Here is a 26,844-nt window from a genome sequence, read left to right on the forward strand (position 1 = left end):
CCCCCATAGAAGGCTATACCATGCAATCTTTTGATTGCATGCACTGTTCAAGGCTATGACATAGCATAGCATTGTTCAGTGTTATTGGTGCTCTGCTGCTCCAGCCTGCATGGAGGCATGGCGAGGAGGCAGGTGAAGGCCCTCCTGCCATCCTCTCAGCCGATCGGGACATCACAATTTCATCACGATGGTCCAGATAACCTTCGCTGAGTTGCCAGGATGCTTTCACTTTCATTTTAGATGCCACAATCAACTTTGATTGTGGCATCTAAAGGGTTAATCGTAAAATGTAGAAACAGACATACGACTGGGAATTGCACTTAAAAAGTTCTTTCAATGACATATACAGAACATAATCACCCGGTGCTCAATGAACTGTTCAGAGATCAATCCACTCTGTGTCTTCAGAACTCTCAATCCGAGACTTGTTGCTTGTTGGACAGTAAGTTCCTGGCCATGTGGACGCTAATTCTGAGGGGGTGTGGAAAAGCTCGCCAAGCTCCCTTAAACTCCTGAGACTCCTGAAACGTCCAGCAGCTCGCATGTTGGCGAGCTTTTCCACACCCCCTCAGAATTAGCGTCCACATGGCCAGGAACTTACCGTCCAACAAGCAGCAAGTCTCGGATGGAGAGTTCTGAAGACACCGAGTGGATTGATCTCTGAACAGTTCATTGAGCACCGGGTGATTATGTTCTGTATATCTCATTGCAAGTTTGTATATGAATGAATATTGAGATAAAGAACTTTTTAAGTGCAATTCCCAGTCGTATGTCTGTTTCTACATTTTACGGTTAATTGCACTCAGGAAACGGAGCCCTGAGAAAGACATAGGGAAGCCACCCAGTATGTGCACACCTGTGGTCTGAGTGTATTAAAAAGTTGATACGGTCTAAAGGGTTAATGCCAGGCATTGACCCAATCAGTGATGCCCGGCATTAACTTTGGGTCCTGGCTGCTGATAGCAGTCAGGACCCACCGGGTTTGAAGCGTGCTCAGCTCATTAGCATGCTTTAAACACGGTAACAGGTTAAGTGAAGGTGTCAGGAAGAGATGAGCGAATCGAGGCTGAAGAACCCAAATTCGTTACGAATTACAGGAAATATTCGATTTGAAATGAATTTCAATTCTATCGTGCAAATCGCTTCATTAAACTTCATTTACTGCAGTGCAGGCTCCAGGGCATCTAAAATGGCGGATCCACATGTCATTACATGGGGCAAGGAACGCTGGGAAGGTGGGAAAGCAAGGCGGGAAGGGAATTAGGCGGTATGACCCTGAATGACATGCAGGATGCAGCCTATAAGTAGCCAGTCACCAGCGAGACCCCCTGTGATGTCACAGCCCTATACACTCGGCAGCCATCTTGCGGCCAATCACTTCATTACAATACACTGCAGAAGGATCAGAGGACGCAGAACCTGTGTGTGTGTGTTACAGTCCAGCAGCGTTTAACATCCTCCTAGTCACATGAGCATTCTCATGGATGGAGTGCATTGTTTTTTTCACTGCCCTCATAAGTGCATACCGCATACTTACATCTAAGTAGTGTACTATTTTGTACCTGTTAAAGGGGTATTCCAGGCAAAACCTTTTTTTATCTTAATCCTTCCAATAGTTATTAGCTTCTGAAGTTTTCTGTCTAATTGCTCAATGATGATGTCACATCCCGGGAGCTGTGCATGATGGGAGAATATCCCCATAGGAACTGCACAGCTACCGGGACGTGAGTCATTCAAGAGCAGTTAGACAGAAAACAACAACTCAACTTCAGAAGCTAATAACTATTGGAAGGATTAAGATTTTTTAATAGAAGTAATTTACAAATCTGTTTAACTTTATGCCAACAATCCATCGGTGAAGCAATGTCCAAGAGACAACAGTATGAGCCCACTCATCCAACGGCGTAGAAGCTGAATGTGTTCCTGTCTAAGTTGCTGGTGCTGCAGTCCCTCCCTTTTCAAGTGGTGGACTCTGCACCTCTTAGAGAACTGATGGCTTGTGCCAAGCCAAGGTGGAGAGTGCCAAGCCGTCATTTCCTTGCGAAGAAGGCAGTACCAGCCCTGCACAATTTTGTGGAAGAGAAGGTGGGCCAGCCCTTGAGTTTGTCAGTGTGTACCAAAGTGCACAGCAGCACCGACATCTGGACCTGTAACTACGGTCAGGGACAATACATGTCGTTTACGGCTCACTGGGTGAATGTGTTTCCAGCACAGCCACAACCCCAACTTGGATATATCACGCTCCTCCACGCTCTCAGCCCGTTGCTCCTGTGACAGTGTGCGACTCTGCCTCCTCATCCTTCACCATGTCCTCAGCCTCCACTGTCCAGACAAGTCTCAGTGGCCCTTCAGCATACCATGTATGCAGGGCATGGCGGTGTCACACTGTTCTTCACATGGTTTGCCTTGGTGAAAAGAGTCAAACAGGGGAGGAACTGCTAAAAGTAATTCGTAAAGAAGCTGGAGCATGGCTTACTCCACGAAAATTGGAAATGTCAACCATGATGACTGAAAACGGGAAGAACATCTTGCATGTGCTGCGACTGGGAAGGCTGAGCCATGCGCCCTGCATGGCACATGTGTTCAGTCTGGTTGTGAAGCAGTTCCTGAAGTGTTCCCCCCATTTCTAAGACATCCTAACAATGGGAAGGAAACTTTGCATGCACTTCAGCCACTCCTACACCGCAAAGCACACCCTCCTTGAGCTGCAGCGTCAGAACGGTATCCCACTATATTGTCTGATTTGTGACGTTGCCACACGTTGGAATTCCATCCTCCATATGTTGGACCGACTGTACGAACAGAGAAAAGCCATCACTGATTTCTTGATGATCCAAGCGGATAGATGTACGCCCCTGTGTTACTTCAATGTGAGCCAGTGGCAGCTCATACGTGATACCTGCCGTTTGCTCAAGCACTTTGAGGAAGCCACATTATTAGTAAGTCGCCAGGATTACGGGATGAACAATGTCATTCCACTGCTTCATTTCTTACAACACGTGTTGGAAATGATGGCTGGTCAGGGCACTGTAGACGTGGCGCATACATCTCACTACCACATGAGCCCTGTGGGGAGGGGAGGAGGAGGGGAAGGGGAACAGTGGAGTACAGTTTAGGTTTCCCCAAATGGGCATTTTTTCTAGTAATCTGAGGAGCAGGATCAGTCAGAGGAGCTAGAGGGTTATGAGCAAGGCAAGACAGAGGACTCAGACACACAGTAGCAGTATGCAGTGGAGATGGAGGCAGGGAGTCCCTCCGGGTCATTTGCACAAATGGCACTATGCATGCTCACCTGTTTGCGCAGTGACAGACGAATTGTCACTATTCGGCAGCGGGATGACTTCTTGACCGCCACAAAATAGGGGCCTTTTTTACACCCACTGAGAGGGAGGACAAAATGACCTACTACAGGGGCATCCTATGTAGTCAGTTTGCCGAGGCCTATCAGCGCCATCGTCCATCCTCTCGCAGATCTGAATCGAGGGGCCCCCTGCGCTCACCTTCCACTGCCATGGCTGCTGGGGAGGGGTGGCCTGGCAGGAGCAGTACCAGCTCCATCAGCAGAAGCCTGAGTCTACAGTCACTGATGAGTAGCTTTCTTCACCCGCATAGTGAAGCAACTCATCAGCAACAGGTACATCTGGAGCAGGACCTGAACCAGCAGGTGGTGGCATACCTTTACATGCCCATGCCAACACACCTTGAAGATCCGCTGGACTTCTGGGCATCCAAACTTGATTTGTGGCCGCAACTAGCAGAGTTTTCCCTTGAAAAGCTGTCCTGCCCAGTCAGTAGTGTGCCATCAGAGCGGTTGTTTAGTGCGGCGGGGGCCATAGTCACCCCAAGGAGAACTCATCTGTTAAGATGAATCAGGCATGGATCAGCCGGGATTTTCAACCACCAATGCCTGATGCATGAGAGTAGATTGACCGTGGTGCGACACCAACACTTCACACAAATGGATAGTGCCAAACAGATTTAAGGCGCTGCTCCCCAGTTACAAACATTCCTCCGCATCAGACCTTTTTTCACCCACCTTCATCACCGGGTACTGGTATTGCCACCCACCACACTACTCTGTCACCGGGTCACTTTCAGGACTCCTGATGCTGCTGCCACCTCCAGGCTGTCTCATTTAGCCACTATATGGTCTCCTCATGCTTCTGCAAGCTGCAGGTGGTGTCATTCAGCCACTATAGGGTCTTCTCATGCTTCAGCCACCTCCAGGTTGTGCCATTCAGCCACTATATGGTCTCCTCATGCTTCTGCCAACTCCAGGCTGTGCCATTCAGTCACTGTATAGTCTCCTCATGCTTCAGCCACCTCCAGGCTTTGCCATTCAGTCGCTATATGGTCTCCTTATGCTTCTACCAACTCTAGACTGTGCCATTCAGCCACTATATGGTCTCCTTATGCTTCAGCCAACTCCAGTCTGTGCCATTCAGCCACTATATGGTCTCCTCATGCTTCAGCTACCTCAAGGCTGTGCCATTTAGCCACTATATGGTCTCCTTATGCTTCTGCCACCTCCAGTCTGTGCTAATCATCCACTATATGGTCTCCTCATTCTTCAGCCACCTCCAGGCTGTTCCATTCAGCCAATATATGGTCTCCTCACGCTTCAGCCAACTCCAGGCTGAGCCATTCAGCCACTATATTGTCTCTGTGGTGTCCCGGTACTGTATTGTATACGTTACCTGTATAGAGGTCCCCATATTCAGAGTCCCTAGGACGTCGGGGTCCCTCTTCTGTAGTTTTCCCCTTGTCACCCCTCAGTTAGTCAATGACTATAGGGAAGTTCTTATCAATATAAGTATAAGTATAGAAAGATGTATTTATTTAATTGCCTACCTGTTCAAACGTAGCAGGACCTGCGGATCACGTGATTAGGTTAGAACTCTATGGTTTTGCTACAGGACCTTTGGAGGTTCCCGTGACGTGTTCGCCCACAATGAACTGTAACGGTGAGTGACAGTCATTACGGACCAATCCAAAATGGCCAGCCCCTGCCCATATAAGGGACCTGCGCCATCTTGATCCCTCTCTTGGGTTGCTGACTCTGGAAGAGGTAGGACCTCCGCAGCTTACAAGACGATTTACTAGGCCAAAGCCTTGCGGCCTAGGCCTCTATCATAGCGGATAGATTAAGCAATTCCCCGCTACTCATCGCAATACCACTGGACCTAAATACTTCCCTAAATCCAGTGGATCTCTGCTATATAATCCTCAAGAAGCTAAATTGGGCTTATCTGATCCCAACCGACTGTCAGTCACTGCTCAGCTATATGTATAGAGACTCTGTTACCTGCACTGTTACCATTGCTACATGTACAGAAATTCCGCAGTAAAAGTTCCTGCAAGTTTTCAGTTAACAGCGGTTTGTGGACAATCCTTTATTTCTGCATCACCTATTGCTCTTGGGAAGGGTGGCAATAGGCCTATCAAGAAACACAGCATTCATCCCTCACCCTGGCATCATGAGTGACAACACCCTAACTATCCTACACCCCCGCAAGGCTTGTTCCCAATTCAGCCACCACATCTCCTCATGCTTCAGCCCACTCTAGGCTGTGCCATTCAGCCACTATATGGTCTCCTCAAGCTTCAGCCAACTCCAGGCTGTGCCATTCAGCCACTATATGGTTTACTGATGCTGTTTGGCCTGCGCCATTACCTAAAAATATTTTATGGTAGCACTAGCTATCATAAATCTTCAATTTAAATTTTAAAATTCATCTTTTAATCTTAGAGATTGTGAAGCCCAATTGTCTACTCATGCTTCTGCCATCTCCAGGACATCTCATTCTACTACCATATGGTCTCCACATGCTTCCGCGAACTCCAGGCTGTGCCATTCAGTCATAGCCGTAAATTTTGGCACCCCTGAATTTTTTTTAGAAAATTAAGTATTTCTCACAGAAAAGGATTGCAGTGTTTTGCTATGCACATGTGTATTTCCTCTGTGTGTATTGGAACTAAACCAAAAAAGGGAAGAAAAAAAGCAAATTGGACATAATGTCACACCAAACTCCAAAAATAGACTGGAAACAATTATTGTCACCCTTTCAAAATTGTTGAAAAATAAGACTTTTTCAAGCATGTGATGCTCCTTTAAACTCACCTGGGGGCAAGTAACAGGTGTGGGCAATATAAAAATCACACCTGAAAGGAGAGAAGTTCACTTATTATTTGCATTGTGCGTCCGTGTGTGGCACTCTAAGCATGGACAACAGAAAGAGAAGAGAACTGTCTGAGGACTTGAGAATCAAATTTCTGGGAAAATATCAACCATCTCAAGGTTATCTAGATCTAGATTTGCCTTTGTCCACAGTGCGCAACATTATCAAGACGTTTGCAACCCATGGCACTGTAGCTAATATCTCTGGGCATGGATGGAAGAGAAAAACTGAAGAAAGGTGTCAACGCAGGGTAGTCCGGATGGTGGATAAGCAGCCCCAAACACGTTCCAACGATATTCAAGCTGTCCTGCAGGCTAAGGGAGCATCAGTGTCAGCGCAAAATATCCATCGACATTTAAATGAAATAAAACGCTATGGCAGAAGACTCAGGAAGACCCCACTGCTGACACAGACATAAAAAAGCCTACATGACTACATTTTGACAAAATCATTGTGGGAAAATGTCTTGTGGACAGACGAAACCCAGAGGCTGTTTCCACTTGTTTTTTTTCTTTTTTTCTGGCAGTTTTTGGAAAACTGCTACTCTAGTTTTTGAGCCAAAGTCAGAAGTGGATCCACAAGGGACGAGAAGTGTAAGTGTCAGAAAGCTGGGTTTGCGTCTGACATCTTGGACGCAAGATCATCATTGACCTCAAACAAACGTCAAAATGCACCCAGAAATGGATGGCAACAAAGCGCTGGAGAGGTCTGAAGTGGCCAGCAATGAGTCCAGATCTAAATCCAATTGAACCCTTGTGGAGAGATCTTAAAATTGCTATTGGGAAATGGGGCCCTTCCAATAAGAGAGACCTGGAGCATTTTGTAAAGCAAGAGTGGTCCAACATTCCATCTGAGAGGTGTGAGAAGCTTATTGATGGTTATAGGAAGCAACAGATTTCAGTTATTTTTTCCAAAGGGTGTGCAACCAAATATTAAGTTAAGGGTACCAATAATTTAGTCCAGACCATTTTTGGAGTTTGGTGTGACATTATGTCCAATTTGCTTTTTTTCCTCCCTTTTTTTTTTGTTTAATTCTAATACACACAAAGGGAATAAACATGTGTATAGCAAAACATGTGTTACTGCAATCCTTTTCTGTGAGAGATACTTCCATTTCTAGAAAAAATTCAGGGGTGCCAACATTTATGGCCATGACATAATGATGCTGCTGGGCCTGGGTCATTACCTACAAATTTTCATGGTAGCACTAGCTACCATTAATCTTCAATTTAAATGTTAAAATTCATATTTAAATCTTAGCAATTGTGAGGCCCTATGGTCTCCGTCATTCTGCTGCAAGCTGCAGGCTGTGTCATTCAGCCACTATATGGTTTACTGATGCTGCTGGGCCTTGTTCATTACCTACAAATTTTCATGGTAGCACTAGCCACCATAAATCTTCAATTTACATTTTAAAATGTATCTTCATTTTAGGGATTGTGAGGCCCTATGGTATCCTTATGCCGCCACGAGCTGCAGGCTTTGTCATTCAGCCACTATATGGTTTACTGATGCTGCTGGGCCTTGGACATTACCTACAAATTTTCATGGTAGCACTAGCCACCATAAATCTTCAACTTACATTTTAAAATGTATCTTCATTTTAGGGATTGTGAGGCCCTATGGTATCCTTATGCCGCCGCGAGCTGCAGGCTTTGTCATTCAGCCACTATATGGTTTAATGATGCTGCTGGGCCTGGGACATTACCTACAAATTTTCATGGTAGCAATAACTACAATAAATCTTCAATTTATATTTAAAAATTCATCTTTTAATCTTAGGTATTGTGAGGCCCTATGGTCTCCTCATACTGCCGCGAGTGGCAAGCTGTGTCATTCAGCCACTATATGGTCTCCTCTTGCTGCCACCAATTCCAGGCTGTGTCATTTTGCCAGATTATGGTCTCCTCATGCTGCTGCCACCTCTATGCTCTATCATTGTGCCACCATGTGACTCCTTGTTAGTTTGGGTTTTGTGGTCATACAGTATTGATTCAAGATAAACACTGGGACAATAAAATTGGGAATCTAATATAAATCTTAAATTTAAAAAAAATCTATGTAATCTTTTCAATAATGAGGCCCTAAGGTTTTCGCCGTCATTTTACCTCTGGAATTATCACAAGAATCCAATGAAACAGCTTGGAGTGATAACAATGAACCATAAACGATGACATGAAGCATTCGCACTTTCACAGTCAGGGGAGTTCTGAGAGGCAGAGACTGGAACAGGTGGTATCTTGCCTGGCGGAGGACCGCAAGCTCGATTTTAACCCCTTAACCCCTTAAGGACTGAACGCTTTTTCACCTTAAGGACTCGGTCATTTTTTGCAATTCTGTTCACTGTCACTTTAAACATTAATAACTCTGGAATGCTTTTAGTTATCATTCTGATTCCGAGATTGTTTTTTCGTGACATATTTCACGTTAACATAGTGGTAAAATTTTGTGGTAACTTGCATCCTTTCTTGGTGAAAAATTCCCAAATTTGATGAAAAATTTTAAAATTTTGCATTTTTCTAACTTTGAAGCTCTCTTCTTGTAAGGAAAATGGATATTCCAAATAATATTTTTTTTTAAATTCACATATACAATATGTCTACTTTATGTTTGCATCATAAAATTGACGTGTTTTTACTTTTGGAAGACACCAGAGGGCTTCAAAGTTCAGCAGCAATTTTCCAATTTTTCACAAAATTTAGAAACTCGCTTTTTTTCAGGGACCAGTTCAGGTTTGAAGTAGATTTGAAGGGTCTTCATATTAGAAATACCCCATAAATTACTCCATTATAAAAACTTCACCCCCCAAAGTATTCAAAATGACATTCAGTCAGCGTTTTAACCCTTTAGGTGTTTCACAGGAATAGCAGCAAAGTAAAGGAGAAAATTCACAATCTTCATTTTTTACACTCGCATGTTCTTGTAGACCCAATTTTTGAATTTTTGCAAGGGATAAAAAGGAGAAAATTTTTACTTGTATTTGAAACCCAATTTTTCTCGAGTAAGGACATACCTCATATGTCTATGTTAATTGTTCGGCGGGCACAGTAGAGGGCTCAGAAGGGAAGGAGCGACAAATAGTTTTTGGGGGGCATGTCACCTTTAGGAAGCCCCTATGGTGCCAGAACAGCAAAAAAAACCACATGGCATACCATTTTGGAAACTAGACCCCTCTGGGAACATAACAAGGGGAAAAGTAAACCTTAATACCCCACAGGTGATTCACGACTTTTGCATATGTAAAAAAAAAAAAAAAATTCCCTAAAATGCTTGGTTTCGCTAAAGTTTTACATTTTTAAAAAGGGTAATAGCAGAAAATACCCCCCAAAATTTGAAGCTCAATTTCTCCCAATTCAGAACCCCCCCCCCCATATGGGGGTGAAAAGTGCTCTGCTGGCACACTACAGGTCTCAGAAGAGAAGGAGTCACATTTGGCTTTTTTGAAGGAAATTTTGCTCTGGGGGCATGCCGCATTTAGGAAGCCCCTATGGGGCCAGGACAGCAAAAAAAAACCCACATGGCATACCATTTTGGAAACTAGACCCCTTGGGGAACGTAACAAGGGGTAAAGTGAACCTTAATATCCCACAGGGGTTTCACAACTTTTGCATATGTAAAAAAAAAAATTACCTAAAATGCTTGGTTTCCCAAAAAATTTACATTTTTACAAAGGGTTAAAGCAGAAAATACCCCCCCAAAATTTGAAGCCCAATTTCTCCCGATTCAGAAAACACCCCATATGGGGGTGAAAAGTGCTCTGCTGGCGCACTGCATGTCTCAGAAGAGAAGGAGTCACATTTTGCTTTTTTAAAGCAAATTTTGCGCTGGGGCATGCCGCATTTAGGAAGCCCCTATGGTGCCAGAACAGCAAAAAAAAAAACACATGGCATACTATTTTGGAAACTAGACCCCTCGAAGAACGTAACAAGGGGTTAAGTGAACCTTAATACCCCACAGGTGTTTCACGACTTTTGCATATGTAAAAAAAATTATTATTTTTTACCTAAAATGCTTCTTTTCCCAAAAATTTTACATTTTTTAAAAGGGTAAAAGCAGAAAATACCCCCCAAAATTTGTAACACAATTTCTCCCGAGTACGGCGATACTCCATATGTGATCCTAAACTGTTGCCTTGAAATGCGACAGGGCTCCAAAGTGAGAGCGCCATGCGCATTTGAGGCCTAAATTAGGAATTGCATAGAGGTATTCTACGCCAGTGATTCCCAAACAGGGGGCCTCCAGCTGTTGTAAAACTCCCAGTATGCCTGGACAGTCAGTGGCTGTCTGTTAATACTGGGAGTAGTTGTTTTGCAACAGCTGGAGGCTCCGTTTTGGAAACAGACGCGTACCAGACGTTTTTCATTTTTATTGGGGAGGGGGGCTGTGTGGGGGTATGTGTATATGTAGTGTTTTTAACTTTTTATTTTATTTTGTGTTAGTGTAGTGTAGTGTTTTTAGGGTAAAGTCGCACGGGCGGGGGTTCACAGTAGTTTCTCGCTGGCAGTTTGAGCTGCGGCAGAAAATTTGCCGCAGCTCAAATTTGCAGCCAGATACTTACTGTAAACCTCCGCCCATGTGAGTGTACCCTATACGTTCACATGGGGGGGGGGGACATCCAGCTGTTGCAAAACTACAACTTCCAGCATGTATGGTCTATCAGTGCATGCTGGGAGTTGTAGTTTTGCAACAGCTGGAGGCACACTGGTTGTGAAGCACCGAGTTTGGTAACAAACTCAATTTTTTGCAACCAGTGTGCCTTCAGTTGTTGCAAAAGCTACAACCCCCAGCATGTACGGACAGCGGAAGAGCATGCTGGGTCTTGTAGTTATGCAACAGCTGGAGGCATACTACTTTGGCTGGGGATTGTAGTTATGCAACAGCTGGAGACACACAGGTTTGCTACTTAATTCAGTGTGCCTTCAGCTGTTGCAAAACTACAACTCTCAGCAGTCACCGACAGCCAACGGGCATGCTGGGAGTTGTAGTTATGCAACCAGCAGATGTACCACTACAACTCCCAGCATGCTCTTTAGCTGTTTGTGCAAGCTGGGAGTTGTAGTTACACAACAGCTGAATGTACACTTTTCCATAGAAAAATGTGCCTCCAGCTGTTGCAAAACTATAAGTCCCAGCATGCCCATAAAGGCATGCTGGGAGTTGTGGTGGTCTGCCTCCTGCTGTTGCATAACTACAGCTCCCAGCATGCCCTCTTTGCATGCTGGGAGCTGTTGCTAAGCAACAGCATGAGGCTGTCACTCACATCCAACGATCCACGCCGCATCAGGTCAGTCCCTCGTCGTCACTGCCGCCGCTGCTCCTGGGGCCCTGATCCCAACATTCATGGCGGGGAACAGGGTCCCCAGCTCCCGGGGTGCACGTCCCGCACCCGCTCACGTCCTCCGGAAGAGGGGCGGAGCGGGTTGCGAGAGTGACACCCGCAGCAGGCGCCCTGATTGGTCAGCCGGGAAACCGGCCGACGAATCAGGGTGATTGTGAGGTGGCACCAGTGCCCCCTCACCCCCTGCTGGCTATGGCTGTTCGGGGCCATCAGAGACGGCCCCGAACAGCCTGTAATTCCGGGTCACCGGGTCACTGGAGACCCGATTGACCCGGAATCTGCCGCAGATCGCTGGACTGAATTGTCCAGCGATCTGCGGGCATCGCCGACATGGGGGGTCATCATGACCCCCCTGGGCAATATGCCGCGATGCCTTCTGAACAATTTCAGTAGGCATCCGGCCCCGGCTCCCCTCCAGCTAGCGGCGGGGGGCCGGGAATGAACAGGACGTACTCAAACGTCCTGAGTCTTTAAGGACTCGGAAAAGGGGCCATTTGAGTACGTCCTGCGTCCTTAACCCCTTCCCGACCTACGACATACCTGTACGTCATGGGTGGCAAGGTGTTCCCGACCCATGACATACAGGTACGTCATGAACATTACTGCCGCTACTCGCGGCATCCCGCAGCGCCCGGAAAGATGGTGGCTATCACTGATAGCCAGCCATCTTACCGTGCGACCACGGGTTTCATCCCCCACCCCCCCACCCCAGCGATCCAAAGCCATAGCCAAAGCCCAGCATTGCAAAGCCATTGCTTTGCAATGATCTGCGTTATCGGCGGTCGATTGCTCAAGCCTGAATCTCACTTTCGGTTTAAGCGCGGCGTTCAACTTTGAACGCTGCGTCTAAAGGGTTAATAGCACGCAACACCGTGATTGCTGCCGCGCGCTATTAGCCCCGGGTCCCGGCATCAGATACATGCCGAGACCGACCCGATATGACGGGGGGTCACTGCATTATATCGTGGGAGCCGGCCAAGGACGTAAATATACGTCCTTGGTCGTTAAGGGGTTAAGATACAAGTACAAGCTTTTTCACTGCAGCCACTTCTAGTTGTACCCACTTATCCAATGGCACAGAAGCTGAATGTGCTCCTGTTCAAGTTGCTGGTACTGCAGTTCCTTCCTATTCAAGTGGACACTTAGAGTATGGGGGTGCGCTGAGCGGCAAGGGCTAGAACAGGTTGTAGCTCGCCTTGCGGCGGACCGCCAGCTCAATGCTCACCAGACTGGGTAATCAAAAAATTTAAATACATTCTAATTAAATTAAATAAAAATTACATAAAAAATCTGCCACATCCAGACCCTCTGTGGCAGTGATTCTAATAGCGGTGCCTGTAATCTGCATGTCATACTGAATAAAAGTATTATTTCACTAACACAGCACACTCCCTATGCGTGTTAGAACAAAATAATGTGTTCTACACTCCTATTAAGGCTCTCTGTATGCCAGAAATAGCCGTTTTTAATACAGATTCGCCGGGAATAAATTCGGACTGAACCAAATTTTTTCGGAAAATTTGGCGAGTCATCAGAATCAAATTTTTCTAAAGTTCGCTCATCTCTACTTCAAAGCATGTTTCCACCTCCATGTATGACAGTGAGGATGGTGCTCTTGGGGTCATAGTCAGCATTCCTCCTCCTCCAAACACGGTGAGTTGAGCCAAAGAGCTCTATTTAGATCTCATCTGACCACAACACTTTCACCCAGTTCTCATCTGACTCATTCAAAGGTTTATTGGCAAACTTATCATGGGTCTGTATATGTGCATCATATTGGGTCAGTCCTGGCGGCTAATGATAGCTGGGACCCATGGCAAATACCAGACATCACCAATCTCGGTGATGCCCGGTATTAACCCTTTAGATGCGGCAATCAAAGTTGATCACCGCATCTAAACTTTAAAAAATAGCATTACCGGCTGCTCAGTCAGGTTAATTGGGACCACCGTGGTGAAACCGCTGTGTCCCGATCAGCTGTTAGGACACGAGAAGGGTCCCTATCTGCCTCGCGGATTCACTGCAGGAGCAGTTGAGCGCTGATAACACTGATCAATTATACACCAAAAAAATAGAAACGGTGGGACTATACCACACCAACCAACACCTCTAGGGTGTAGTGTTACCATAAATAATAAAGCATAAAATATGGCATAGCATTGATCAGTGTCTGCAATCAATGTATTGCATGTTATAGTCCCCTATGGGGGCCATAACATTGCAAAAAAAAAGTGTAAAAAACACAGTTAATAAATGGGATTTAAACCCTTCCCAAATAAGTTTGAATTACCCCCCTTTTCCCATAAAAAAAAACTATGTAAATAAAAATAAATATAACCTCCAAAATAGCGTATTTTTGTCACTTTTTATACCATATTTTTTTTTTATAAAAAGCGATCAAAAAGTCTGATAAAAAAAAAATGGTACCGCTAAAAACTTCAGATTACGGCACAACAAATGAGCCCTCATACTCCTGTATGCGGAAAAAAAAAAAAAAGTTATATATCAGACAGGAGGCTCATATCTTGCATTAATCTTTCTTCTTTAATGCCCATAGCAGAATTTTTTATACAATTTTAAAACGTATATTAAAGAAAAAATCTTCAAAACTACAACTCCCAGCAGCCCTTTGGACTCTCTTCACCCCTCCTAGCTCGACTGGCTCCTATATAAAGGGCTGTCTGGGACATCTCCTCCTCTTTCTTTCTGCTCATGGCAGACATCAGTTAAGTGATTCATGTTGTTTTAATATCCTTTGGATACCTTTTATTGTATATTTCGTTTTATCATTCTCTACTCTATATTTACTGTAGCTTCAGATTTATCTGAATATTTCTATTTTTCTGTAACTGTATATGTATGTATTTTCTCTGTCTAGATTTCTTATATTTTTCTTTTATTTAGTCCTGTGACGAGTCCTTTATAGACCGCAGACCCCTGGTTGCGGTCGGAAGGGTAAGGGACTTCGTTCTCTATTTCCACAGATTTTCCCATCCCTGTTTTACTCACAGACGCCATCTTAGGTCCCCTGTGGCTTTCTTCTCCTTCCCCTTCTTCTCGCTGCTAAACCACGCGCGGGAACCTTTAGGGGCGGAGTCGCATAGTCCCAGAGGCGGCCTGCCGCTCCTCCTTACAGCCAATCATAGCGCGGCTTACCGCGCGTCTGGCAAATTGCGGCGCTCGCGGCCGTAATCGCATGTGATTACGGCCCCGAGCGCTGTATACTAACAACCCCTCCTTCCCCTCTCGCCATTCCGTGGCGAGCGGTGGAGGGTTTAGCATCGGAGCAGTCACTGTCTGGTATTAGATAGAGCCTCAGGTATCGCTATATATATTAACCCATTGTACCTTACCTGTCAGCTTGTTAGCTTGTCTGGTAGGAGACTGGGCTCTCTGATAAATTTATATAGATCATTCTCTCTGACATAAGAGGTCACAGCCTGAATAGTGTTAATTATTATTCTAATCTATAATGGCCGGAGAATCTTCCCAGTCAGGCTTGGGGCAGGATATGCTCTCAGAAGCTCCCCTATCTGCAGCACAAATACAAGAGCTTATTAATAAATCAGTTAAGGCAGCTCTGGCGACAGTTGCTGCACCATCGGTATCTCATTTGCCAGTTACTGCTGACTCTGCCAAGAAAGGCAAAGCGCTTTATAAGCGCAAACATACTGTCGCATACGACTCCCCGGCAGGGGAAGAAACATATATGCAACAGACAGAGCCCACCATGGCCTGTCACCCCGCAATGACAAACGACCCCATTCGACCCCCGGGCCTCGGGGAGTGTACTAAGAGGCATAAGTCCGTCAGGCGTTCCAAGCCTAACTCCTTCGATACGTCGGAGGAGGACTCGGCGGAGGAAGAATCTGGTGAACCAGAAGGCACAGATTCTGGGTCTGAAAATGAGGCGAGTTTACAGGCGGATTTCCCATCCACCGATCCGGGTGTCCCAGGAGAGACTATCCTGGATACTTTGGGGCAACCCTTTTTCCATCCAGAGGCCATCATACACCCCCGCTCAGGGGATTGGGCCCCCTTGCCCCAGGTGGCTGCATATATAGAATACTGGACCCGGCGAACCCTTGATCGGGTCAACCGTAATAAACTGAGGGCAGAATGCCCACGGCCTTTCCTCTCCAAGAAAAAGGCCATAACTCCGGAAATAGATCCTGTCCTTATGAAGTACTTAACAAAATCCGGAAAATACTCAAAAAAGGGCATTGAAAGGTCGTTCAAGGCCATCCAAGACAGGATTTTGGACCTATTGGGCCCACTAACAAAAATCCTTAATCTTTCGGAGCAAGCAGCTTCCTCTGGTGACCCTGTGGATATCACGCAACTCAGAGGATGGTTCCATTGAACACAGGAGATCCATCCTCATGAAGCTGGAACCCCAGCTTTCACATTTGGCGGAAAATGAACCCGGCCCATCGGCAGAAGGCCTTCTTTTTGGGGAGGACCTTCTCAAGAATATTAATAAATTTGTAGGCCTATTTACAGGACTGGAAAAAGCGCAAAATTCGCTTAAAAAATCCAGTGGCAAGGTTTTTAACAAGGCCGGCAGAGGAAGAGGTCGTTCTGCCGGCCGAGGCAACTATTATAGACCCTATGCTAGACCTCCCGCTCAGCCCTATGTGCCACCTCCACAACAATATACCATGCCGATGGCACAACCTGCACCTTTCTTTCCACCCCGAGGTCGACCCTGGAGAGGATGGGGCGGTAGAGGCTACCCTCGTTCCAGACCATCATCTGGTGAGTACAGATTCTCCACATCTTCCACACACCTATGTGGGGGGCAGGCTGAAACATTTTATCCACGTCTGGTCCATGATTACGGCAGACGCGTGGATACTGAACACAGTGGCAGGTTACCAAATAGAACTCCAGTCCCTGCCAGACATGAGGTTTACACCCCAACCTATTCATTTCTCGGACATAAACAAATCCCTTATAGACGAGGAGCTTCAGGAGCTCCTAGACAAACAAGCGTAACGGGAAGTAGACCCCTTGTCACCGGGGTTCATAAGCAACCTCTTCTTAGTCAAGAAGAAGGATGGCGGGTACCGCCCCGTAATAAACTTGAGGACCTTAAACCAAAATGTGACTTACCGTCACTTCAAGATGGAGGGCATCCATCTGTTACGCGACCTTCTATGCATAGGAGACTGGCTAGTGAAAATAGATCTGAAAGATGCTTACCTCACAGTCCCTATACATCTGACCTCACAACCATTACTAAGGTTTTGGTGGGGCGATCGCCTGTGGCAGTTCACTTGCCTTCCATTTGGCCTGTCGTCCGCCCCTTGGTGTTGCACAAAGTTGATTGTGGCAGCTCTCCGGAGCAGAGGGGTACGTCTGATAATTTATCTGGACGACCTGCTCATCATGGCCGGTTCCAGAGAACTGGCCAGATTACACTGTCATTGGACGGTATCTCTGTTAGAAGAACTAGGTTTTCTCATAAACCTCAAAAAATCGGTTCTGTCCCCAACACGAGAGATGGAGTTTTTGGGATTTTTGGTGGACACCAGAAGAGGTGTCCTTTGTTTACCCAAAACAAAACTGGCCCTCATTCGCAAAGAAATCAGAGCAATCCTACGCAAGGGTCAAGTATCCTTGAGGGTGATCGCTCGCATGGTCGGCTTGTTGGCGGCTTCCATTCAGGCGATCTTTCCGGCCCCGCTGCATTATCGGGCACTACAGCACCTCAAGACCCTTCATCTTCGACAAGGCTTACGTTATGCAGACGAAGTGACTCTTTGTCCGGAGTCGGTCGAGGAGCTACGTTGGTGGCTCCGTCACGCTGTGGAGTGGAATGGCAAGACCATTTTCAACTCTTGTCCAGACGTGATCATAGAATCCGACGCGAGTCGGCAAGGCTGGGGAGCCCGCTGTGGTCAGGACACAACAGGCGGGATTTGGTCAGAAGAGGAATATCTTCTCCACATCAATGCTCTAGAACTTTTGGCAGCATTCTTTGCGGTCAAGAGCTTTCTATCACAGAGGTCCAATTGTTGCGTACTTTTACGCATGGACAACATAGCAGCGGTTCAATACATCAACCGCCTTGGGGGCTCGAGGTCCAGGGTGTTAGCGGACATAGCGTCCGACTTCTGGCATTTTTGTGTGTCTCGCGACCTTATTCCTATTGCGGAATACATTCCAGGAGTCTCCAATTCCGTGGCAGACTGGAATTCCCGTTACTTGATCGACTCCAGCGACTGGACGCTGGACCGGTCAGTCTTCCTGTCACTTCAGGATCTTTGGGGTCCATTCTATATGGATCTTTTTGCCTCGCGACTCAATCGACAATTACCTCGGTTTTACAGTTGGAGGCCGGATCCTGAGGCGTCAGCTGTGGACGCTTTCTACCAACGGTGGCCGGAAGGGACGCATTATGCATTTCCCCCCTTTCCGATGATCACCAAGGTTCTTCTCCAGATCCTGTCTCAGAAAGCAACGGTAGCGTTGATCACCCCATGGTGGCCGACTCAGCCGTGGTTCCCCCTTCTGTTGGGGATGACGATAGATTTCCCCAGGTTGTTACCCCCTCTGCCTCATCTACTCTCGAATCCGAACAAGAGTCTTCACCCTCTAGTTCTGGACGGCAGCCTACCTCTCCTTGCTTGGTTGGTTTCGGGGTGCCGACATCAGGTAATGATCTTTCTGAACCAGCTAGAAATCTCCTCGCCCTGGCCTGGGCCCCAGGGACTAGATCGGCGCATCGATCTGCATGGGGACTCTGGGTGCGTTGGTGTGATCAACGGGAGATTAGTCCCGTTCAGGCACCTGTTCAGGCGGTAGTCAACTACCTAGCCGACGCATTCGATTCAGGCAAATCTTATAGTTCTATAAATGTTTATAGATCAGCTGTTTCTGCATACCACTATCCGGTGGATTCCTTACCGGTGGGCAAACATCCTTTTAGTTTGCAGACTCTTACGGGGAATCAAATTTAAGCGTCCTCCTCGCCCTAAATATCAAGCTACGTGGGATGTTTCCCGTGTGCTAGATATGTTTTCTTCATGGGAAGATAACAAGGATCTTTCTTTGAAGCTTCTTTCAGTAAAACTGACCGTTCTCTTATGTCTGGTCTCTATAAAAAGGGTATCAGATGTTCGAGCTTTATATGTCTCTCGGCGTCAATTCTCGCCTGGAGGTGTTCAGTTTTCGGTTGTCCGCAGGACTAAGACGGGTCTTCAATCCGTCTTTTATCCGTTTTTTCTGGCTCATCCCAAACTATGTGTGGTTCGATGTCTTCAGGAGTATGAGACGCGAACAGCACCTCTCCGATCTACTAGTCTTACTCAATTACTCATCTCTTATGTCCAACCTCATCTCCCGGTCTCCTCGGCTACATTGGCTCGGTGGGTTCGTCTAGCCATGGAGATGGCGGGGATTGATGTATCCTTATTTGGCGCCCACTCCTCTAGAGGGGCTATGGCCACTAAGGTTGTTATATCAGGAGGTTCTCTGTTGGATCTCTTACTGGCCGCCGACTGGTCGTCCCAGACCACTTTCCGTCAGTTTTATTTTCGACCCGAAGAACATGTCTCTATGTCTGTTTTATGATTCTGATTCCTACTTATCTTGGTAAGCTTTGAACTTGCAAGATATGAGCCTCCTGTCTGATATATAAATCGAGATTTTCCTAGCTAATGTGACGGAAAATATTAGTTATATGAAGACAGGAGGCGAGCATCTTCCCTCCCGACCCAACCCTATCATGGTGTTCTTTTTTTTTTGTCTTTCCAGGTTATTGAAGAGAAAGTCTTCCACCTTCTGCAAGGAGGCTGATATGTTCCTGATCCGTTGTTCATCGGGTTTTTGTTCCAGTTCGTTCAGGTCACGGCGGTCCTGTTGACCACGTTGTCAAGAAGCACCATCAGGTGGCAGTTCCTGTTCTTCATATGGAGTCTGCTGTGCTGGATGCCGCATAAAGAAAGAGGAGGAGATGTCCCAGACAGCCCTTTATATAGGAGCCAGTCGAGCTAGGAGGGGTGAAGAGAGTCCAAAGGGCTGCTGGGAGTTGTAGTTTTGAAGATTTTTTCTTTAATATACGTTTTAAAATTGTATAAAAAATTCTGCTATGGGCATTAAAGAAGAAAGATTAATGCAAGATACTCGCCTCCTGTCTTCATATAACTAATATTTTCCGTCACATTAGCTAGGAAAATCTCGATTTATAGGGGTGAGAAGAGGATATTTTTAAACATATACATTTTTATGCATGTAGTTATGATTTTTTCCTGAAGTAACAAAAAATCAAACCTATATAAGTAGGGTATCACTTTAATTGTATGGACCTACAGAATAAAGATAAGGTGTCATTTTTACCAAAAAATGCACTGCATGGAAACGGAAGAGCCCAAAATTTACAAAATGGCGTGTTTAAAAAAAAAAAACATTTGTCCCACAAACATTTTTTTTTTGTTTTGCCATAGATTTTTGAGTAAAATGACTGATGCCATTACAAATTAGAATTGGTGACACAAAAAATAAGCCATCATATGGGTCTATAGGTGCAAAATTTATTAATTCTATAATGCCCTATCTTTCCTTTCTCTAAAATATGCAAAGTTCTTTTAGTCATTTTGCTTAAAGCGTACTTGTCGTTTCAGGTGACTTTATAGATAAGCTGCCCTGTGTATGTATATGAGAACCAGTACTAATTCTGATTATTAGATAACTAGTCTATGGTATTTTTAGCAGATTTCTGCTCTTCAATTTGCAGTTCTTCCGGAGCTGGTAAGTGGAGCTCCCTCCTCCCCTCTCCATAGACCTGTATTGGCTATTTTTTTGCAGACACCAAACAAAACTGAGATGAATAAAGTGTCACAGGAGAGGGTGGAGAGAAAAGTTACAAAGTTTCTTATATGCACTTGTACTATTGATCAATGCAATGTTTGTTCAAATAACAGTGCCTATTTAAGACCGTCTACCATTTTTTGTAGCCAAACTAACCATATTTAGAACCAATCTATTTTAGCAATATCTTTTTGTAGGCTGGGCACAGTATTCCAGATGTGGTCTCATTAGAGATCTGCACAATCTCCCTCTTTCTCTGGTTGTATATCTAACCATGCCGCTTAGCTTTCTGTTTGCTTTTGCTACTGCCTGGTCACACTGGTGACTCATTTTGAAGCTGTCATTTGAGCAGAAATGTTCAGATGATAATTTTGTATACTGTGCCCTTACTTGTATAATACTGTAACATGCAGTAATACAGTGTTCTACTATAAAGGTTATGTAAGAAAATGTCAAGAATCTTATCAAATAGATTCCGAACACTGGGGAGATCATTGTGACTACAATAAACACATTTGTAAAAATCAGAATATTTTAGATAGGAGATCCTAATAATATATTATCAAATATTCAAATGTTCCAGTGATTCTCTCTATGCCATGCACGGTCCCCTTAACCTCTTCAGGACATAGGGCGTATGGATACGACCTGCATCCCGGGTCCTTAAGGACCGAGGTCGTATCCATACGCCCGTGGGAATTCCGGCCCCCACCGCTAGCCGGTTGGGGACCGGAGCCGGATGCCTGCTGAAATCGTTCAGCAGGCATCCCGGCATATCGCCCAGGGGGGTCATTATGCCCCCCCATGTCGGCAATCGCCGCAGATCGCTGGATAATTCAGTCCAGCGATCTGCGGCGATTTTGGGTCAATCGGGTCTCCAGTGACCCGGTGACCCAGAATTACTGGCTGTTCGGGGCCGTCTCTGACGGCCCCGAACAGCCAGAGCCTGCAGGGGTGAGGTGGCACTGGTGCCACCTCACGATCGCCCTGATTTGTCGGCCGGATTACCGGCCGACCAATCAGGGCGCCTGCTGCGGGTGTCACTCCCGCACCTGCTCTGCCCCTGAGCGGGTGCGGGACGTGCACCCCGGGTGCTGGGGACCCCGATCCCCGGCGTCAATGTTGGGATCGGGGCCCCAGGAGCAGCGGCGGCGGCGGTGACGACGAGGGACTGACTCTCCGGCGTGGATCGTTGGAGGTGAGTGACAGCCTCCTGCTGTTGCTTAGCAACAGCTCCCAGCATGCAAAAAGGGCATGCTGGGAGCTGTAGTTATGCAACAGCAGGAGGCAGACCACCACATCTCCCAGCATTCCCTTATGGGCATGCTGGGACTTATGGTTTTGCAACAGCTGAAGGCACATTTTTTCTATGGAAAAGTGTACCTTCAGCTCTTGTATAACTACAACTCCCAGCTTGCACAAACAGCTAAAGTGCATGCTGGGAGTTGTAGTGGTGCATCTGCTGGTTGCATAACTACTACTCCCAGCATGCCCGTTGGCTGTCGGTGACTGCTGAGAGTTGTAGTTTTGCAACAGCTGAAGGCACACTGGTTGTGAAACTCAGAGTTTTTTTTTACCTAACTCAGTGTTTCACGACCGGTGTGCCTCCAGCTGTTGCAAACTACAACTCTCAGCAGTCACCGTACACCAAGCACCGTACATGCTGGGAGTTGTAGTTTTGCAACAGCTGGAGGCACACTGGTTGTGAAACACTGAGTTAGGTCACAAACTCAGCGATACATAACCAGTGTGCTTACAGTTGTTGCAAAACTACAACTCTCTGCAGTCACCGACAGCCAACGGGCATGCTGGGAGTTGTAGTTATGCAACAGCTGGATGTCCCCCCCCCAATGTGAACGTACAGGGTACACTCACATGGGCGGAGGATTACAGTAAGTATCTGGCTGCAAGTTTGAGCTGCCGCAAACTTTCTGCTGCAGCTCAAACTGCCAGCGAGAAACTACTGTGAACCCCCGCCCTTGCGACTGTACCCTAAAAACACTACACTACACTAACACAAAAATTAAAATAAAAAGTAAAAAACACGTATACACATACCCCTACACAGCCCCCCTCCCCAATAAAAATGAAAAACGTCTGGTACGCCACTGTTTCCAGAACGGAGCCTCCCGCTGTTGCAAAACAACTCCCAGCCGTTGACTGTCCAGGCATGCTGGGAGTTTTGCAACAGCTGGAGGCACCCTGTTTGGGAATCACTGGCGTAGAATTCCCCTATGTCCACCCCTATGCAAGTCCCTAATTTAGGCCTCAAATACGCATGGCGCTCTCACTTTGGAGCCCTGTCGTATTTCAAGGCAACAGTTTAGGGCCACATATGGGGTATCGCCGTACTCGGGAGAAATTGTGTTACAAATTTTGGGGGGTATTTTCTGCTTTTACCCTTTTTAAAAATGTTAAATTTTTGGGAAAACAAGCATTTTAGGTAAAAATTTTTTTTTTTTTTTACATATGCAAAAGTCGTGAAACACCTGTGGGGTATAAAGGTTCACTTAACCCCTTGTTACGTTCCCCGAGGGGTCTAGTTTCCAAAATGATATTCCATGTGGGTTTTTTTTTGCTGTCCTGGCACCATAGGGGCTTCCTAAATGCAGCATGCCCCCAGAGCAAAATTTGCTTTCAAAAAGCCAAATGTGACTCCTTCTCTTCCGAGACCTGTAGTGCGCCAGCAGAGCACTTTTCATCCCCATATGGGGTGTTTTCTGAATCAGGAGAAATTGGGCTTCAAATTTTTAGGGGTATTTTCTGCTATTACCCTTTTTAAAAATTAAAAATTTTTGGGAAAACAAGCATTTTAGGTAAAAATTTTTATTTTTTTTTTACATTTGTAAAAGTCGTGAAACACCTGTGGGGTATTAAGGTTCACTTTATCCCATGTTACATTCCCCAAGGGGTCTAGTTTCCAAAATGGTATGCCATGTGTTTTTTTTTTTTTTTTTTTGCTGTTCTGGCACCATAAGGGCTTCCTAAAGGTGACATGCCCCCCAAAAACCATTTCAGAAAAACGTACTCTCCAAAATCCCCTTGTCGCTCCTTCGCTTCTGAGCCCTCTACTGCGCCCACCGAACACTTTACATAGACATATGAGGTATGTGCTTACTCGAGAGAAATTGGGCTACAAATACAAGTAAAAATTTTGTCCTTTTACCCCTTGTAAAAATTCAAAAATTGGGTCTACAAGAACATACGAGTGTAAAAAATGAAGATTGTGAATTTTCTCCTTTACTTTGCTGCTATTCCTGTGAAACACCTAAAGGGTTAAAACGCTGACTGAATGTCATTTTGAATACTTTGGGGGGTGAAGTTTTTATAATGGAGTAATTTATGGGGTATTTCTAATATGAAGACCCTTCAAATCTACTTCAAACCTGAACTGGTCCCTGAAAAAAAGCGAGTTTCTAAATTTTGTGAAAAATTGGAAAATTGCTGCTGAACTTTGAAGCCCTCTGGTGTCTTCCAAAAGTAAAAACACGTCAATTTTATGATGCAAACATAAAGTAGACATATTGTATATGTGAATTTAAAAAAAAATATTATTTGGAATATCCATTTTCCTTACAAGAAGAGAGCTTCAAAGTTAGAAAAATGCAAAATTTTAAAATTTTTCATCAAATTTGGGAATTTTTCACCAAGAAAGGATGCAAGTTACCACAAAATTTTACTACTATGTTAACGTGAAATATGTCACGAAAAAACAATCTCGGAATCAGAATGATAACTAAAAGCATTCCAGAGTTATTAATGTTTAAAGTGACAGTGAACAGAATTGCAAAAAATGACCGAGTCCTTAAGGTGAAAAAGCGTTCAGTCCTTAAGGGGTTAAGGGGTTAAAATCGAGCTGGCGGTCCTCCGCCAGGCAAGATACCACCTGTTCCAGTCTCTGCCTCTCAGAACTCCCCTGACTGTGAAAGTGCGAATGCTTCATGTCATCGTTTATGGTTCATTGTTATCACTCCAAGCTGTTTCATTGGATTCTTGTGATAATTCCAGAGGTAAAATGACGGCGAAAACCTTAGGGCCTCATTATTGAAAAGATTACATAGATTTTTTTTAAATTTAAGATTTATATTAGATTCCCAATTTTATTGTCCCAGTGTTTATCTTGAATCAATACTGTATGACCACAAAACCCAAACTAACAAGGAGTCACATGGTGGCACAATGATAGAGCATAGAGGTGGCACTGTGGTCGAAAGGAAATCCCAAAAATAAAAGAATTTCCTCTGTAGTATAAGTATACAGCTGCTAATAAGTGCTGGAAGGATTAAGAATTTTTTAATAGAAGTAATTTACAAATCTAAAAAGTATAATCAAGACGTTCTGCACTGCTTACTTCTGCACCTCTGAGCGGACGGACACTAAATCACTGTCGAAGCACTAATCAGTGCGAAACATCGGTGTCGCCTCTCTGTGGTACCCCCCCCCCCGTAACCATCTGTTGTCCTCCCTTAAGAATGTACTAAGGCTGTGAGTATGTGCAATAAAAATTGCTGAACTGGAAGAACCGGTGAGTGCCGACTTTTCACTCTTCTATTAAGTGTACTAATTTACAAATCTGTTTAACTTTCTGGCACCAGTTGATTTAAAAAAAATAAAAATAACATTTTCCACCAGAGTACCCCTTTAAATGTTTGTCATGCTCCACTGAGAAGAATTTGTAAAGCAGCTCCCTGACAGCTTCTATTGGAAGTAGCCCCTCCTTCAAGTCAGTATTTCTCTACAAATAGGTGCCTTAGAACATGACTGGATATAGGTGCTAACCCAGCTATCCAGGATCTGTAGCTGTTTTGTGGTTATTGCCCCTCATTAATACAATTCAGGCTTATGGCTGCAGAAAGGCTTATAAGGGCCATTAGGGTATTTTTTCCTTGATACCAGAAGCTCTACCATCTCTTTTTTGCATATGCAGTATATATTGAGCAATAAAGGGCATCATATTGTACTGATATTAAAATTATGATGATATGAAATAGGTCCACATGTTTTTATCATGCTATGGGGATTGTAGCATATCTATTAACAATATCTATGTGTATGACCCATATCTAAGGGGTCATTCATGAACGAAGAGGATGTGAGGTATGTTATATCACTGGACGGCCTAGCATATTCCCTACAGGGTATCTACATAACATTCAATGTGTCTATCGCTACACTGGTATTGTCAGGTTTACATTTGTCACTGTGATATCGGTAGTAGCGGCACTTTGAGATGTGTTTATATGTTACATGTCCATCTCTATTGTCTAACTATTTTTTCTTTCAGTTATTGTTGTCTTACCATCTCTATTGTCTGACCATTGTGCTATTGATTTGCAGTATCCATACATACCATACTATAGTACTAACATCTGATACCAGGCTGCACTGATAACTACCTCTATATGGAGATCTGTAAATCAGCAGCTATAAATCTAACAGGAATGTTGACACTTAATTTAATTTAAACTCTGTAGGGTTCCCTGATGAACCTGTGGCTACAATGCAGGGGAAACACGTCAGAACCTGGAACTGACTTTTTACTAGTACATTGCTGATGCCTATATGGCAGCAGCTATGTGTAAGAATTGCTGTTTGGTGGCAATAGCAGTTTCCTGGAGTATTAAAGGGGTATTCCAGGAAAAAAACTTTTTTATATATATCAACTGGCTCCAGAAAGTTAAACAGATTTGTAAATTACTTCTATTAAAAAATCTTAATCCATTCAGTACTTATGAGCTTCTGAAGTTAAGGTTGTTCTTTTCTGTCTAAGAGCTCTCTGATGACACCTGACTTGGGAAACGCCCAGTTTAGAAGAGGTTTGCTATGGGGATTTGCTTCTAAACTGGGCGTTTCCCGAGACAGGTGTCATCAGAGAGGACTTAGACAGAAAAGAACAACCTTAACTTCAGAAGCTCATAAGTACTGAAAGGATTAAGATTTTTTAATAGAAGTAATTTACAAATCTGTTTAACTTTCTGGAGCCAGTTGATATATAAAAATATGTTTTTTCCTGGATAACCCCTTTAAGGTTATACCCTAATTTTTTTTTTATTTTTTTTTTTTAATACTATTTCTGTTTGTTATTTTATCCCTTACTTATCTTTAGGTCAGGGACAGCAGGCAGCAGGCTGGAGGGTAAAGAGTAATGTTTACACTGAGTAATTACAGCAGAATTCCGCACACTGAATTGTGGTTAAGAATTCTGCTGTGTGCACTCCTAACAAAAGTGTGAATGGGTCTTCCGTGGACTGCAGAGTTTCAGCAGCGAACAACTCCGCTGCTGAAATTGATCTGCGAAAAGAAAGAACATGTTCATTCTTTGCACAAAAGTCCACAAGCACTGCATAGCCGTCAATGGTGAACATTACTGTATGAACATTGTTCTATGTATCTATGTAAAAAAAAGTGAAGACTCAAAAGCCATGGGAAGAATATAGCATGATCTAAATATGATGTTTTCTCAGGCATTTTATATAGACTTCTGTAAAGGATGGAGCATTTTCAAAAATGTGT

This window comes from Hyla sarda, chromosome 1 (genome assembly GCF_029499605.1).
Source record: "Hyla sarda isolate aHylSar1 chromosome 1, aHylSar1.hap1, whole genome shotgun sequence".
Classification (NCBI taxonomy): domain Eukaryota; kingdom Metazoa; phylum Chordata; class Amphibia; order Anura; family Hylidae; genus Hyla; species Hyla sarda.